We start from the raw sequence: 14,138 nt of genomic DNA on the forward strand, positions 1-14,138 counted from the left end.
CCACAGAACAGTTGCAGCGTGCCATCCAGCTCCAGCGGGTGGTGGTCCACCTCCTAGTGGACCACTATTTTAATATTTTATTAAGTTTAATTTAATTTTATTTAATAAAAAATTTTGTTCTTGTACTCCATTGTATAGTATCTTTTTCTACTGTATAAGATAGGCATACTGTACACCATACAATTATCTGGCAGATAATCTGCAAGATCTGGCTGTTTGTAATGAAATTCTCTCCTAATTTAGCTGTGGTGTACAGTACCTCCTGAGTGTGCTGGGGTGCTTTCTGGCCAGTTTGGGGTGATTTGGAGCAAGTTTGGTCGGCCATCTGGCCGACATGTGCTGTCGACTGTTTGGCAAACATGTGTTTTCACTCCAGCATGTGTGTGTCAGGCATTTTGTGTGTGTCAGGCATTTTGTGTGTGTCAGGCATTTTGTGTGTGTCATTCATTTTGTGTGTGTCAGCCATTTTATGTGTGTCAGCCATTGCTGTGTGGTTCCACAAATGTTAGCGTGTCAAAGTGCTGACCACTGACACCACTATTTCACTTTGTACCGCATGCCTTTTGTGGAACCACACAGCCCAGCATGACTTATTGCTGGGCTGTGTGGTTCCACAAATTTTCTTGGAAAACAAATGAACATGAGTGTCTTTACTTTAATACTTTTTTTTTTTTTTCCCCCACAGATATCTATATACACAAGAAAAGAATGTAACGAAGAACAAACTACTTTTTTGTTTTAATTAACTTTCAAACTTTATTTTAAAAAAAACACCTTTTTTTTCTTCAATAAACTTTTAAAAATAGAAGTTTCCTGTGGTTTTTATTAAAATATGAAATGCAAGATGCCTAACCAAGTTGTTTTACATACAGTATACCACTCTTAATTGAATTCCCATCATACAGTAGTACTAATTTATACAGTACAGGAAGTTGGGAATACAAACATTGGAAACCACGTCATGTTTATTTTAAGAAACACTTTATTTACGGACAAAATCATTTGGAACATGTAACATCACACATACTGTACTGTATTGTAATAAAGCCAACATCACACATACTGTACGGTACTTTAATCAAAAGGTAACAGCACAAATACAGTAACAATATCAACTTTAACATTTTTATAATTTATTTTTTTGTGGTGGTGGTGCGGGGTAATGGTTTTTGTACTTTATTTTTAGGTTTTGCTTTTTTGAATTATTTTTCGTTTTTGTCTTTTGCTTTTTAACACTGTCGCATACGGACACCAGAATAGAGGACTGACAACAGCAGCCCCTGGATGGAAACGCAGCCCAAGGCCCCAGATGGACACAGCACAATGGACTCGGCTGCTACTGGATAGATACAGCAGCGCCCAAAAAATCAACAGGAATAAAAGGGGCAACTTGTAACAGGCCCTTACATTACCAGGAATGTGGTGAGCCAAGTTCATGCACTCCCCTTTGAGTAACCGAGCTGCTCCAAGTGGATTCAGCACAGTGCATGCAGCCCCAGAAAATGTACAGGTCATACAGGTACATTGACACAATTTTTTAGCTTCAGCTGTGTGAAGCTGATGTGCTGAAGCTAGGAGGTAGGTAATGATCTGGTTTCATCATAGTCGAGCTTCCAAGTCATTTTCCTCTTCGTTCTCAGCACAGAGTTTATGGTATCCCTTATCTTCCTCTTTTCTGGATCACCAATCCTCACGCGGCGTTCACACCTAGCCATGATGTCATGTACCAGATTTTTGGGCAGCGGAAGTTTGCCCTTGGAACCATCAAAGTTCACACGATTGGCCCACGTCAAGTATTTGTCGTACCGTACATGGTGCTGGAACAGAGAATATGCATATTTCTGAATATGTCCATTTGAAGCTCTGTACAGATGGTCGTCCAGGGAAGTTGAGATGACAGCCAGGGCAATATTGTTCAGAGAGCCTCCGAATGTATTGCGAAGTGGCCTGTGAGCAGGTGTGCTGGTCATCATTGGTGTTCCTGGCAACAGCACACTTGAATCCAGGCCTCTGCGGTCGTCCAGCCCTCTGCGGTCCTCCAGGCCTCCTCTGCGGTCCTCCAGGTCTCTTCTGCGGTCCTCCTGGTCTCTTCTGCGGTCCTCCTGGTCTCTTCTGCGGTCCTCCAGGCCTCCTCTGCGGTCGTCCAAGTCGCTGACTTCGTCCAGTCCGCTGCTGTGGTCCAGGCCTCTGCGGTCCTCCAGGCCTCCTCTGCGGTCCTCCAGGCCTCCTCTGCGGTCCTCCAGGCCTCCTCTGCGGTCCTCCAGGCCTCCTCTGCGGTCCTCCAGGCCTCCTCTGCGGTCCTCCAGGCCTCCTCTGCGGTCCTCCAGGCCTCTTCTGCGGTCCTCCAGGCCTCCTCTGCGGTCCTCCAGGCCTCCTCTGCGGTCCTCCAGGTCTCTTCTGCGGTCCTCCAGGCCTCCTCTGCGGTCCTCCAGGCCTCCTCTGCGGTCCTCCAGGCCTCCTCTGCGGTCCTCCAGGCCTCCTCTGCGGTCCTCCAGGCCTCCTCTGCGGTCCTCCATGTTTCCTCTGCGGTCCTCCAGGCCTCCTCTGCGTTCGCCCAAGTCGCTGACTTCGTCCAGTCCGCTGCTGTGGTCCAGGCCTCTGCGGTCCTCCAGGTCTCTTCTGCGGTCCTCCAGGTCTCTTCTGCGGTCCTCCAGGTCTCTTCTGCGGTCCTCCAGGCCTCCTCTGCGTTCGCCCAAGTCGCTGACTTCGTCCAGTCCGCTGCTGTGGTCCAGGCCTCTGCGGTCCTCCAGGTCTCTTCTGCGGTCCTCCAGGTCTCCTCTGCGGTCCTCCAGGCATCCTCTGCGGTCCTCCATGCCGCTGACTTCGTCCAGTCCGCTGCGGTCCTCCAGGTCTCCTCTGCGGTCGTCCAGGCCTCCTCTGCGGTCGTCCAGGCCTCCTCTGCGGTCCTCCAGGCCTCCTCTGCGGTCCTCCAGGCCTCCTCTGCGGTCCTCCAGGCCTCCTCTGCGGTCCTCCAGGCCTCCTCTGCGGTCGTCCATGCCGCTGACTTCGTCCAGTCCGCTGCGGTCCTCCAGGTCTCCTCTGCGGTCGTCCAGGCCTCCTCTGCGGTCGTCCAGGCCTCCTCTGCGGTCCTCCAGGCCTCCTCTGCGGTCCTCCAGGCCTCCTCTGCGGTCCTCCAGGCCTCCTCTGCGGTCCTCCAGGCCTCCTCTGCGGTCCTCCAGGCCGCTGACTTCGTCCAGTCCGCTGCGGTCCTCCAGGCCTCCTCTGCGGTCCTCCAGGCCTCCTCTGCGGTCCTCCAGGCCTCCTCTGCGGTCCTCCAGGCCTCCTCTGCGGTCGTCCATGCCGCTGACTTCGTCCAGTCCGCTGCGGTCCTCCAGGCCTCCTCTGCGGTCCTCCAGGCCTCCTCTGCGGTCCTCCAGGCCTCCTCTGCGGTCCTCCAGGCCTCCTCTGCGGTCGTCCATGCCGCTGACTTCGTCCAGTCCGCTGCGGTCCTCCAGGCCTCCTCTGCGGTCCTCCAGGCCTCCTCTGCGGTCCTCCAGGCCTCCTCTGCGGTCCTCCAGGCCTCGGTCGTCCAGGCCGCTGACTTGAACCGCTTGGTGGTGTGTTGCAATGATGGTGCGGCAAACTCCAACTTGCCATTCTTCCCTCGTTTGTTCAATGACTTTCTTCATGGCTTCTACCATCTGTTCCTTTATGCCTTCTTTAAGGCCAGCCACATCGGTCTGCAGCTGATTGACCTGTCCACCAACTTCTGACTCCATATTGGTCACCTTACTGAGTAGCTCCTTTAGTAAAACAGGACAGGTACACTGGCAGTCCTGCACTTTGGTGTTCACATCTGTGAAATGCAACCTTCTTCGTGGTGAATGTGTCATGTCTTCTTGTCCAGGGGTGGCTACATGGTCCAAAAAAGAAGCTTCCTGATGCAGCGTGTTTGTCACGTCCTCTAGCACCGGTATTTCCAGATTCATTGGCTGAACACTGTGATCTGCAGGAGATGGAACAATTACATCATTTGCCACACCACATATCATCTCCAACGTATTATTCTTTGCCTTGGCATTTTTTCGTGGTTTCACCACATTTTCTTTCTGAGCCGCCTTGGCAGTTTTCTTCTTCTTTTGTGGAACTAATGCAGCAAGTTTCTGTGCCACTGATGGGTGGGTTTTGGCACTCCCGTAAAATCTGGTAGTCTGCATTCTTTGTCTTTTGTCTAAAAATATAAAAACCACAATAAGAAAACATGTAAAGCACAGCATGCTAAAAATAGCAAACAACTGTACATTTTCAAATAAAGTGCACAACAGTAAAGTGCAAATACTGTACTGTACAGTATTTGCCTTTTTTCCCTGTGCCTCCCAACAAGAACCTCTGCAGGAGGGACAGAATGCTCTGTTACGGACTTCAGTTTAAATATACAGTATGATTACCATCACCTGTGCGAACAACTATACTGTACAGTAGTTACTGTATTTGATAAGATAGGTGTTTCACCACAAGTGATAGCAATCATTCAGTACTACTGCACATACCTGTAGTACACCGGGATAAGCAAGGTCTATGTACATTACGTTATACCGAGCTGGATCGCTTAGCAACCTGACAAAATGGCCACCGACCGTGAACTCCCAGCACGTGGCAGCGCTTGGATATGGAGTGAGATACAGTATGGTACAGTCCAGGGGCAATGCTGAAGGAGCGTCACAATCCCCTAGCTCAATTACTAGAGCCATCTTAACAGCAGTGTGGGCCCCTGGACACAGCAATGCACTGGGGCCCCTACCCACTCACCAGCGGAAGGGGTGGGGGGAGCTATCAGCGGCAGCTTTGATGCTCCGCGGGGGATAGGGGGGGTTCTATCTTTCGCTCAGTATGTACAGTAGGACCTGGAGAAATAATTTCTGCTAATTATTCCTTTACTGCACAGATGGGGCAGGAAGGAGAACACTAAACTGTAGAAGGGGGCATTGTGCTGAATGAAGGGGCCCTGGTACAGTACATGACTTCCAGGGTGGTAGGGGGTGTTTAATACACAGGGGAGGAGTGGATAATGGAGTGGGCTTAATATTAGTGTTATGGACTGCAATTAGTTTCCTGTATGAAACAGATACAGTACAGTAAATAACCCTCCTTGGAAGTGCATGGGCCCTGTGAGACTTACAGTAGTGTACAGCATAAGGGTCGACTGACATGATGTACAAGCATTACATACAGTACATGTCAGTACTGTATGTAAATTCTTCAATTATTGCCTAACAACAATGCTGCTTACTGTATATTAAATACTGTAGGCCTAGAAATGTGCATCTCAATATAGTAGTTAAAAACACAGGGGCCTATGTGGATAAGCGAGTTCTATGCACACTAAAAATGGCCACCGACCGTGAACCCCCAGCACGTGGCAGCGCTCGGATATGTAGTGAGATACAATATGGCATACATTTCACAGTTCAGGGGGCAATGCTGAAGGAGCGTCACAATCCCCTAGCTCAATTACATTGGGATAAGCGAGGTCTATGCACATTACGGTATACCGAGCTGGATCGCTTAGCAACCTGACAACATGGCCGCCGACCGTGAACTCCCAGCATGTGGCAGCGCTCGGATATGTAGTGAGAGATGGTATACATTTTAAAATACACCGGGATAAGTTGTACAGGCCATGGAGCAATGCACAGGGACATTCATCATTTACGTACAGTATATAAATAATTGTAAACCGTAAATGAAAGAATTACCGGTCAAATACTGTATGACGAAACTGTGTCAATGAGCTGGAACAGTATGGCCTGTGAAGAAGTTTTCGAAGGCAGAAACGGAGAGCAAATTATCAGGAGATTTCTGAAAGGTCGGAGAAGATCCACACAGCAAGTCTGCCTACGAGGAAACAGATTTGCAAAGTGGGTAGCGTAAAGCCTAACAACAATGCTGCTTACTGTATATTAAATACTGTAGGCCTAGAAATGTGCATCTCAATATAGTAGTTAAAAACACAGGGGCCTATGTGGATAAGCGAGTTCTATGCACACTAAAAATGGCCACCGACCGTGAACCCCCAGCACGTGGCAGCGCTCGGATATGTAGTGAGATACAGTATGGCATACATTTCACAGTTCAGGGGGCAATGCTGAAGGAGCGTCACAATCCCCTAGCTCAATTACATTGGGATAAGCGAGGTCTACTGTATGCACATTACGGTATACCGAGCTGGATCGCTTAGCAACCTGACAAAATGGCCGCCGACCGTGAACTCCCAGCACGTGGCAGCGCTCGGATATGTAGTGAGATACAATATGGCATACATTTCACAGTTCAGGGGGCAATGCTGAAGGAGCGTCACAATCCCCTAGCTCAATTACATTGGGATAAGCGAGGTCTACTGTATGCACATTACGGTATACCGAGCTGGATCGCTTAGCAACCTGACAAAATGGCCGCCGACCGTGAACTCCCAGCACGTGGCAGCGCTCGGATATGTAGTGAGATACAATATGGCATACATTTCACAGTTCAGGGGGCAATGCTGAAGGAGCGTCACAATCCCCTAGCTCAATTACATTGGGATAAGCGAGGTCTACTGTATGCACATTACGGTATACCGAGCTGGATCGCTTAGCAACCTGACAAAATGGCCGCCGACCGTGAACTCCCAGCACGTGGCAGCGCTCGGATATGTAGTGAGATACAATATGGCATACATTTCACAGTTCAGGGGGCAATGCTGAAGGAGCGTCACAATCCCCTAGCTCAATTACATTGGGATAAGCGAGGTCTATGCACATTACGGTATACCGAGCTGGATCGCTTAGCAACCTGACAACATGGCCGCCGACCGTGAACTCCCAGCACGTGGCAGCGCTCGGATATGTAGTGAGAGATGGTATACATTTTAAAATACACCGGGATAAGTTGTACAGGCCATGGAGCAATGCACAGGGACATTCATCATTTACGTACAGTATATAAATAATTGTAAACCGTAAATGAAAGAATTACCGGTCAAATACTGTATGACGAAACTGTGTCAATGAGCTGGAACAGTATGGCCTGTGAAGAAGTTTTCGAAGGCAGAAACGGAGAGCAAATTATCAGGAGATTTCTGAAAGGTCGGAGAAGATCCACACAGCAAGTCTGCCTACGAGGAAACAGATTTGCAAAGTGGGTAGCGGGCGGTGACTGAGACGCTCTTTTATTCACATTCAAAAGTACCTGTACAGTATGCTCTGTGATTGGTGTAAGGATGAATGCGCCTATATTGGCACCAATCACAGCGGTAAGAATTCCTTTTGTGTGAATGTGAATAAAAGAGCGTCTCAGTCACCGCCCCGCTACCCACTTTGCAAAGCTGTTTCCTCGTAGGCAGACTTGCTGTGTGGATCTTCTCCGACCTTTCAGAAATCTCCTGATAATTTGCTCTCCGTTTCTGCCTTCGATAACTTCTTCACAGGCCATACTGTTCCAGCTCATTGACACAGTTTCGTCATACAGTATTTGACCGGTAATTCTTTCATTTACGGTTTACAATTATTTATATACTGTACGTAAATGATGAATGTCCCTGTGCATTGCTCCATGGCCTGTACAACTTATCCCGGTGTATTTTAAAATGTATACCATCTCTCACTACATATCCGAGCGCTGCCACGTGCTGGGAGTTCACGGTCGGCGGCCATGTTGTCAGGTTGCTAAGCGATCCAGCTCGGTATACCGTAATGTGCATAGACCTCGCTTATCCCAATGTAATTGAGCTAGGGGATTGTGACGCTCCTTCAGCATTGCCCCCTGAACTGTGAAATGTATGCCATATTGTATCTCACTACATATCCGAGCGCTGCCACGTGCTGGGAGTTCACGGTCGGCGGCCATTTTGTCAGGTTGCTAAGCGATCCAGCTCGGTATACCGTAATGTGCATACAGTAGACCTCGCTTATCCCAATGTAATTGAGCTAGGGGATTGTGACGCTCCTTCAGCATTGCCCCCTGAACTGTGAAATGTATGCCATATTGTATCTCACTACATATCCGAGCGCTGCCACGTGCTGGGAGTTCACGGTCGGCGGCCATTTTGTCAGGTTGCTAAGCGATCCAGCTCGGTATACCGTAATGTGCATAGACCTCGCTTATCCCAATGTAATTGAGCTAGGGGATTGTGACGCTCCTTCAGCATTGCCCCCTGAACTGTGAAATGTATGCCATACTGTATCTCACTACATATCCGAGCGCTGCCACGTGCTGGGGGTTCACGGTCGGTGGCCATTTTTTGTGTGCATAGAACTCGCTTATCCACATAGGCCCCTGTGTTTTTAACTACTATATTGAGATGCACATTTCTAGGCCTACAGTATTTAATATACAGTAAGCAGCATTGTTGTTAGGCAATAATTGAAGAATTTACATACAGTACTGACATGTACTGTATGTAATGCTTGTACATCATGTCAGTCGACCCTTATGCTGTACACTACTGTAAGTCTCACAGGGCCCATGCACTTCCAAGGAGGGTTATTTACTGTACTGTATCTGTTTCATACAGGAAACTAATTGCAGTCCATAACACTGAAGTTGTATTTTCAGTACTGTACAGTATACAATACTTAAATTTGAACATCAGGTACTGGATAGTAAACATGTACAGTATTAACTTCTATCATAAAACTCTTATGCATTTTCAGATGTGTAAATTTTAGACTACAGTATTCACAAATGTTTTCTCTCCATACAGGAATTATAGTTGGACAACATGCCAGTAACTATCAACAAAACGATGAGCAAGATAATCGCCAACATGAAAAAAGAAAATAAAACCATCAAAGAGATCCATGCATGGCTCAAGGAAAGTGGCATTATAGTCACTTTAGAAACGGTGCGCTATCATGCATTCGAGAGAACAACGCCCAGATTTGTATTTCCTACAAAATGCACATGGTACGTACTGTACACTACTGTAATGTTTAAATGACTTGCTTTATACCACAAACAATTTTTTTGAAATAAAATAAAAACTTCATCAATTGTAACTGTGATTGTGCTGTTCATGAATTCATATTTTTCATACTGTATTGTACTGTAGGAGAGTGCAACAAATTGTGGAGGAACTAACTCGTGAGGATGATGAGCGTACTGCTCTGCAAATAAAACGAATTCTCCATTCCAAGTATGACCTGGACATATCGGCCACCAGCATCAGAAGGATGCGACGGAAAATGGGATGGACCTTTGGCGCAACAAGGTAAAATACTGAAAGCAGTATAAACCATACAGTAAATGCACTGTTAATAATCCCTTGATACGTGATATAATAATGCCATAAATCATTATACAGAGTGTGTACTTTATACTATATACAGTATGTGTGTGTGTATATACTGTATATACAGTATTCTATCCCAAAAGAGATACCTACTGTATAGGCACTCAGAGACAGCAATGAAGCATTGCCGGCTTATTGTGATGATTACATACTGTATACTGTGTGTGTGTGTTTGTGTGTATGTACAGTATGTATATATATATTACTCTGTATGTAACTTAATGTACTGTATGTACAGTTTAATGTATACAGTAGGTATATAATACAGTATACTGCACATACAGTCTACTGTATATACAGTAATCTGTAAATCTGTAATTTCATAACTGTATCTGATTTCATTATTTTTGGCTCTTCACAGGATATCTCCAATGATAAGAGATGTGAATAAAGAAAAGAGAGTGGAACAGGCACGGCGATGGATTGAGAGTGGTGAAACATTTGATGATGTCATTTTCACAGATGAATCGTCTGTTGCCCTTGAGCGGTTCTCCAGAATGTCATTCAGGAAACGTAACCATATCTCTTTAAAACCACGCCCAAAGCATCCATTGAAAATCCATGTATGGGGAGGCATATCACGATTAGGAGCTGGTCCCCTATTATTTTTCGAAGGTACAGTACAGTACTATACTTTATTCTGTGCCTGTGTTCTGTAAAAATACATGTTGTACTGTAGAGTACGTGTAACTGCACAATAAAAGGAGTTGCTTATTAATGAACAACATTTTTTGATTTCTGTAGGAATCATGGATAAGAAATATTTCCAAGAAACAATAGTAGAGAAATGTATGGTGCCATTTGTGAATAAATATTACCCAACTCACCATAGGATATTCCAAGACAATGATCCTAAACACTCCGCCTCAGCCAAATTTATGGAAGAGAAAGGTATGAATTGGGAACGCACACCACCAGAGTGAGTATTCTTTCAACAGTGTACAAGTAAAATTTTGGATAGCACTCTAGTACTGTAAAAAAAAATTTTGTTTAATAAACAGTACAATATTGTATGTTTAATTTTCTCTATTTACTGTAATGTACTGTAATTAATTTTTTCTATACGCTTTTTTTTTTTTTTTTATTAGATCACCAGACATGAACCCAATCGAATTAGTGTGGGCTCAATTGAAGAGGTACGTTAGGAGTGTTGCAAAGCCAACAACAAAACAGCAACTGGTGGATGGGATAAAGAAATTTTGGCTAGAAGTACTCACACCTGAACATTGTAATAATTATATAAATCACCTGTATAAAGTATTACCTGTTGTAGTTGAAAGAAATGGTCAAGCCACAAATATGTAGTTCTGTATTTTCTGTTTAAAATTTTAAATTGGTGCATTATTAAAAAAAATGATAAAATTGCCTTTGTCTGATTATTGCATAAACTAATGTAGAATATTATACAGTAGTAATGTTATTGATGTGTACTGTATGAACAGTTATTTTCAGTTTTATAAGTCCTGAATAAGAGTACTGTACATTTTGATCAGTGCAGTACATGGAATCGGATGTTGTAATACTTTATTTTTACATTAATATTGATGTTTTTCCAATAAATATTCAATTTTACAGTATGGTACGGTACAGTACATGAGGGTACCTGTACAGTATGATACGTCATTATGGGGGAGAAATACTGTATCCACTAAATGTACAGTAAAATGTTTTTTTCTTATTACAAACACACAAATGCATCTCAGATGGAAATATGCTATACACAGCAGACAGCTTATGGTGACAGAACTTCCCTACTGTATCCCCACCCATAGTCGTGGTATATTTTAGATTGCCTAATGAGACACTCCTGCAGCATTGCCAATGATTCATGTAAAACCTGTGTGCAAACAGTATCTGTATTGAATGCAAAGTACAGTAAGAGTACAGTATACAGTATTATCAGAGCCAAACCTGACCAACATGATGCCCTAGGCTAGATTTTGGCTGATGCCCTCTTGCACAGATGCTACGTAGTTCCGCCTCTAACCCTGCACCCCTTTCCCAGCACCATCACCCATTTTGGCGCTCCTACCCCCTATAATCTAAATAAGAACAATGTGCACATTTAGTGCCAGCCCAAAACAGTGTACAGTATGTTCTTGCTGGGAAGGGGCATGGTAACACAATAATACCCGAAGATGAAATGACACAACACAGTACTGCAACTTTATTCACATTATATCATGCAGTGGTGTCTCTTATTCTCATGACATCATATCATAGTACCACATTACTCCTAACAGTAATGCCCCTTATTCACATTACACCCCACCACATTCATCTTTATTTACATTAGACCACAGGTTCTCAAACTCAGTCCTCAGGACCCCACACAGTGCAGGTTTTGCAGGTCTCACAGAATCACAAGTGAAAAAATTAGCTCCACCTACTGTATGGACCTTCTAAAATGTGTCAGTTAGTAATGAATACATCTGTGCACTTGCTGGTTTACCTGCAAAACATGCACTGTGTGGGGTCCTGAGGACCAAGTTTGAGAACCACTGCATTAGACCATGCAGTAGTGCCCTTTCCTTATGTTACACCAGAAAATATTGTAGTACACCTTATACACATACAGTACAGTAATGCCACACATTAGTAATGCATTTCATATTTAAATTTTCTGATTTAATTTCATAGAGCCGCAGTCACTCACAGAATATAGGCATGTACTGTAGCATCTCATTTTATTCTGCAGAAGCTGATTATTCCCGTTTGGCTAGTTTGCCGCCTCTGTACAGTATATCACAATAGAAAAAAGTTATAGTGTCAGTGAAAAAAGCACCTCATGACAGATACTGTACACAAGCTCATGTCTAAATACTGTATACTGTAAGCAGTGACATTAAGGGGTACAGTACTGTATATGCAATTGCAGTCGAATTCCGGAAGGAATACGGAAAAAATGGACACGGGATCCCCCATCTTTTTAGAACCAGCACCGGGCTCTGCGCCTGGTCCTGGTGCAAAAAATAAGGGGGACAAAAAAAGCGTAGGGGTTCCCCATATTTTTTGAATCAGCACTGGGCTCCACTAGCTGGACAGATAATGCACAGCCGGGGGAGACTTTTATACAGGTCCCTGCGGCCATGGAATTAAATACCCAACTAGTCACACCTGGCCGGAGTACCCTGGAGGAGTGGGGGCCCCTTAAATCAAGGGGACCCCCCTCCAGCCACTCGATTATCTCTATCACCCCTGTGTATTGTAGCTAGGGGATTGTGACGCTCCTTCAGCATTGCCCCGTAGCCTGCAAAATCTGTGCTGTTATTTGCTCCATAGCTGAGTGCCTCCTAGGAGCTACTGTAGGAGTCACAGGCGGTAGCCATTTCAATTGAGTCTGCCCTGCTATAGAATTGTACAGGTATGTGTACATTACCGTACGGTGCATAGAACCTTTACAGTAGAAACTCTCCTGCAGCTTTGGCCTGCTTTACTGTATGTACTGTAAAACTTGTGTTTTGTCAGTTTGCTATGCGACCGAGCCCGGTGTAACGTACAGTACTGTAATGTGCATAGACCTCGCTTACAGTATCTCTGTGTATTTTGGCTAGGGGATTGTGACGCTCCTTCAGCATCGCCCCGTAGCCTGCACAGCTTATGCCATTTCTCATTCCATACCCAACTGCTGCCTGCCACGAGGTGGGGGTTCAGGAGGTGGGGGTTCATGGGTAGTGGTCGTTTTGACAGTGTGCTATGCGATTGAGTCCGGTGTACCGTAATACTGTATGCAATCCTACAGTAGCTTATCCCTCCCCTGTGTATTTTGGCTAGGGGATTGTGACGCTCCTTCAGCATTGCCCCATAACCTGCACAAGGGTTCAGGGGCGGCGGCCATTTTGCCAGTGTGCTACAGTACTGTATGTCATCGAGTCCGGTGTACCATAATATGCATACTGTGTATTTTAGCTAGGGGATTGTGACGCTCATTCAGCATTGCCCCATAGTCTGTACAATCTGGACTATTACTTGCTCCGTAGCCTAGGGCCTCTGTGGGGCAAGGAGTCATAGGTGGTAGCCATTTCTATTCAGTCTGCCCAGCTACAGAATTGTATGTGTACTGTGTACGGAGCATAGTACCTTAACCTGCATAGAACCTGCACATTATGGTACACCGGACTCGATCGCATAGAACCGCTCATGCAGCTACTGTATGCCCTGGTTTGCAGTATGTGAATAAAAAAAATAATAAAGTGTCTGAAAAAAACTACAGTAACATGCATTCGTACAGTACTTAAGGAATCGAACCCTGGACTCTGAGTATAGGAAGCGAAACACTTCATCACTTCGCCGCAGACAAATGTATAAATCCGTTGGTTTTGATTATGCTGTAATGGCTACGGGATTAGGACGATAACACTGTAGAAAATTCCTAATCTTGAGAGGCAATAGTGAACTTGTAACACACATCCATTTGCGACAGTGTACACTACTGGTTTTACAGTACTGTGTTTTGTCTGCGGGACTTGCACGCTCACATACAGTATTCATAAAGTATTGTAGATGGATCATATACTGTATGCTGTACTACTGTATTTGCGTCGGTGTCGTACTGTATATACTGTACAGTACTGTATTAAATAATGCAGCGTAATGAGTACAGTATTTGCTGTATGCAGCGTAATGAGACGCCTTAGTAAAGTAGTCCTTATTATGTATGTCAGTATTGTATTTTACGGGAGACCACACGCATGCGCAGTGGTGATTGTAAAAAGCGACATCTGGTGGCTGATCGCAGGTATTACACGTAAAGGTAACGCCAAACGTCAAATGTCTGTCTCCGTGCGATTAGATAGCCTCTCTGTGGCTAGGCGCGCCTCGCTACGCCACAGTACGCTGCGTATGGTCGAACGGGACAACCGCCGCGGCC

Source organism: Pseudophryne corroboree, chromosome 5, assembly GCF_028390025.1.
Source record: "Pseudophryne corroboree isolate aPseCor3 chromosome 5, aPseCor3.hap2, whole genome shotgun sequence".
NCBI lineage: Eukaryota > Metazoa > Chordata > Amphibia > Anura > Myobatrachidae > Pseudophryne > Pseudophryne corroboree.